General features: G+C 42.7%; 1 pseudogene; it reads right to left on the bottom strand.

Annotated features, from left to right (window-relative positions):
• Positions 1-1,135: 1,135 nt before the first annotated feature.
• LOC148116047 (SCAN domain-containing protein 3 pseudogene) lies at positions 1,136-3,274 on the bottom strand (annotated as a pseudogene).
• Positions 3,275-4,108: the final 834 nt, after the last annotated feature.

The raw sequence follows: 4,108 nt of genomic DNA, 5'->3' as shown, positions 1-4,108 counted from the left end.
TTTCTCTAAATTGGGAGTTCATGTCAGAGTCAGGGAATGGGGGGAAAGTGCTCAACCAGATGCTGCAGATGACAACTTGAAGGCCAGAACAAGAAAGGACAATGGAGTTGGCCAAGCTCTTCCCCAACCATCTCTGCACTTTACTCCCTGGTCTTGTGGCCAAGAAGGCTAACACCACTGTGATGGTTTTGGCCAAGATTGAAGAAATGGCAAGTGAGAAGACAATGCTGAAGGCTGTTTGTCTGAGGAGGCAGATCACCTTCCTTGGCCGGCCAATGAACAGGAAGGAAGTCAAGATGGAAAGCAGGAGGGAGACCAGGAGCATGTAGGAGAGGTCCCGGTTGTTGGCTTTGACAATTGGCGTTTCCATGAATTTAATGAAGATCCCCAAGCCAAAGCCTGTGGTTAAAGAGAGGAACAAGGCAATGGAACTCAGGATGATCCCCAGATTTTCCTTATAAGAAAGATAACTTTTAATCTTGGGGATACAGTGAACTCGACAGGTGTTTGGATGTTGATCTTCTGGACATTTGGTACATTTGTCTGCATCTGAAAAAGAGCAAGAGTAGAGTCTCCCTTTAACATGTCATTTAATAAACTGCATTGTTTGGGTAAACTTGTTTTTGGTGTGAATGATTGTGTGTAAGTGAAGTCAATATATTTCTTCATTTCCCTCCAGCTAGAACATCTTAATCTTCTTTGTTTTTTACTGTTACCATTTTATCAGTGAACTAGTTGAGAGAGAAGAAGGGAAGAAGAAAGGAAGGAAGGAAAGTAGTTCCACCATTTTATCTTTTCACTGCTAAATCTCTTGAAAATTGTAGCCCAGCCTTTTGTCAATGCTTTAAGGCAGTGGTCCCCAACCTTTTTATCGCCGCGGACCAATCAGCCTTTGATAATTTTACCATGGCCCGCTGAGCGCGCGCAGGGGTGGGGGGCGTTGTTCGCGACGACACATTGATTGTTTATATATCAGATTGTTTTGATTAAACAACTTTTATTTTATTGTATTTAAACATGCCTTACAAAATAAAATACAATTACATAAATATAAAGTGCTTTAACATTTTAACAGTTAAACTTTAACTAAGCGCTCTAGTTACTAGAATCTAGTGAATCAATGAGAACCCTGAGCTTATTTTTCTGCAACGAGACGGTTCCATCTGGGGGTAATAGGAGACAATGACACCCGAAGTGTCTTGCTTATGTCCGGTTTATTTCGTTGTTTTATTTTGGTTGCTGTCACTGCAGAAAACCCCGCTTCACACAGATAGGATGTTGGAAAAGGCAAAAGGGACTTAAGAGCTGTAGTGGCAATCTCAGGATATTCCGCCATGACTTTAATCCAGAACACCGGCAGAGTTGTTGTCTCAAATACAGTTTTAAGGCCGCCGTCATTTGCAATCTCCAGCAGTTGATCTTGTTCTTGTACAGACATGCTACATTCATCTGGTTTGTTGACAAATGGGTCGCGGATCCATTCCTTACCAGTTCGTGGGTCTTTTGTGGTTGGGAAGTAGCACTCAAACTCTTCTAAAAGCAAAGACAGGTGATCGTGCACCAACTGGGAGAATGAACGCTCAGGCTCAGTCTCTCCTAAAATCCCCACTAATGTCTGAAACATGTCCAAAATGCCTCTGTTCACACGCCGTCCCCACAACTCCAGTTTGGCTTTAAATGCAGCTACTTTGTCAGCCAACTTGAAAACAGTTGTCATTTTCCCCTGAAGGGACAGATTGAGTTCATTGAGCAGGCTAAATATGTCACACAGGTAAGCCAGTTTTGCAAGCCATACCTTGTCACTGAAATGTGCTGCCAGTGGTGACTTCTTTTCTGAGAGAAATCTTTGCAATGGCTCTCTTAATTCAAACACCCTGGATAGTGATTTTCCTCTGGATAACCATCTTATTTCTGTGTATAAGAGAAGGCATCTGTGCTCTGTGTCCATCTCCTCACAAAGCTGCTCAAATAGACGCGAGTTAAGGGCGTTTGCTTTGATGTGGTTAATAACTTTAACCACATCATTCAATACACTGTTAAATTCTGGTGACATTTTTCGGCTTGCCAGCATTTCCCTGTGAATGATACAATGTGTAGATTCGCACTCAGGTGCAACCTCCTTAATCCGAGCGGTTAAACCAGACAGCCGTCCGGTCATGGCAGCAGCTCCGTCTGTGCATATGCCGACACAAAAGGACCATTTTAGTTGTCCTGATATATAACCATCCAGTGACTTGAACAGTTCTGCTCCTGTGGTGTTGGTTGGCAAAGATAGTGCACATAATAAATCCTCATGCACATCCTCCTGATAAAGATATCGCACATAAACAAGTAGTATTGCCTTGTTGTCGATATCTGTAGATTCATCAACCTGTAGTGCGTACCACGGTGAAGTATTAATCCTCTCCAACAATTGTGTCTCAATGTCTTCAGCTATTTCATCAATGCGCCTAGTCACGGTGCTAGCCGACAAAGGCACATTTGCTACCTTTTTTACAGCAGCCTCTCCTAAAAGTTCACGACAAATGTCTTTAGTGGAGGGCAAGATCAATTCTTCACCGATAGTGAATGGCTTTTTAGCCTTAGCAATACGGTTAGCCACCAAATATGATGCTCTCAGAGCATTCTCCTTTATTGCTGTGGTGGCCCTCAGAAATATCTTCTGTCCTTTGTGTTCCCTTTTTTTTCTTTCAAAATACTGCAGAGGTTTGTCTTTTAATCCAGGGTGCTTGGCATTCAAGTGGCGAAGCAGTTTTGAGGGTTTCATTGCCTCATTAGAGAGCCGCTCACCACAAACTATGCAGAGCGGGGTTGGCGCGTGGGAATCACCTATCCTGATAAATCCATATTTCAAGTAGGACTCATTGTATTGTCTGTTAAAAGTTTTATGTTTCTTTGATGCTGAAGGCTCTTCTTCTGTCTCTTCACTGGGCCTTTTCTTTTTCCCAAGGAAACTTTCTGACGACATCTGTTTCGTACTCATCTTTGCTAATTTGTGGGTTAAATTTGAGCAAAAACAATATACACCTACACCAACTACTGTAAAAATGAGAAAGTACCAGTGAAAAGCGAGAAGAGCTAGCACCTGGGTACACGTTATGAATTATTAATGCACTTATGCACTTTATATGTTTGGACACTGGTAGAATTAATATAAATTATATGTAATTTCACTGTATAATGTTAGAGATAATTTGGGGCCTCTAGCCATGGCTCACACTTGGAGAGTACCAAAACCTGCTATAGTGTGCTGTTCGTATTTCCCCCCCCCCATCTATCTATGTCAGTGTTTCCCAACCATTGGGAAACCAGTGTTTCCCAACCCATCCCACCTACTATCTGGAACGAGCTCCCCCCAGAGATACGGAGGATCCCGGATCTGCGCACCTTCCGCCGCGCCTTAAAGACCTTACTATTTCACCAGGCCGGCCTGGCCTAATTTTCCCCCTCTTTTATAAAAGATTTTTAAAATTTTAAATATTTTTTAGTATTTATATATTCAATTTTAAATTGGTTTTAAAAGTTTGGGGTTTTAAATTTGTCGGGGCCAAAATTATTTAATTTGATTTTATTCTATTTTTTAAATTTTGTATTGTATGTGTTTTTATTGTTTGGCTGTGCACCGCCCTGAGTCCTTCGGGAGTAGGGCGGTATAGAAATCTAATAAATAAATAAATAAATAAATAAATAAATAAATTGTGCCTCCAGCTTTTTCCAAACTACAACTTCCAGCATGCCTGGAGGGCCAGAGGCTGTCTGGGTATGCTGGGAGTTGTAGTTTTGCAACAGCTGGAGGCACCCTGCTTGGGAAAAATGGAGCTATGCTTGTCCTCTCTTTCTGCCTATCTATGCATCTATCTATATCAGTGTTTCCCAACCAGGGTGCCTCCAGCTGTTGCAAAACTACAACTCCCAGCATACCCAGACAGCCTCTGGCCCTCCAGGCATGCTGGAAGTTGTAGTTTGGAAACAGCTGGAGGCACCCTGGTTGGGAAACACTTGGACCTCCTCAGTCAATTACCAGGACCCCCCCCCCAAAAAAAAAACATCGGGGTCCTTCTCATCGACTCCCGAACCCCCCCACACCCGCCTCCCCTTCTTCATCCCG

This window comes from Pantherophis guttatus, chromosome 2 (assembly GCF_059756535.1).
Source record: "Pantherophis guttatus breed Tessera chromosome 2, ASM5975653v1, whole genome shotgun sequence".
Taxonomy (NCBI): Eukaryota; Metazoa; Chordata; class Lepidosauria; order Squamata; family Colubridae; genus Pantherophis; species Pantherophis guttatus.
The sequence above is the reverse complement of the archived record's forward strand: the minus strand, read 5'-3'. Positions and strand labels throughout refer to the sequence as shown.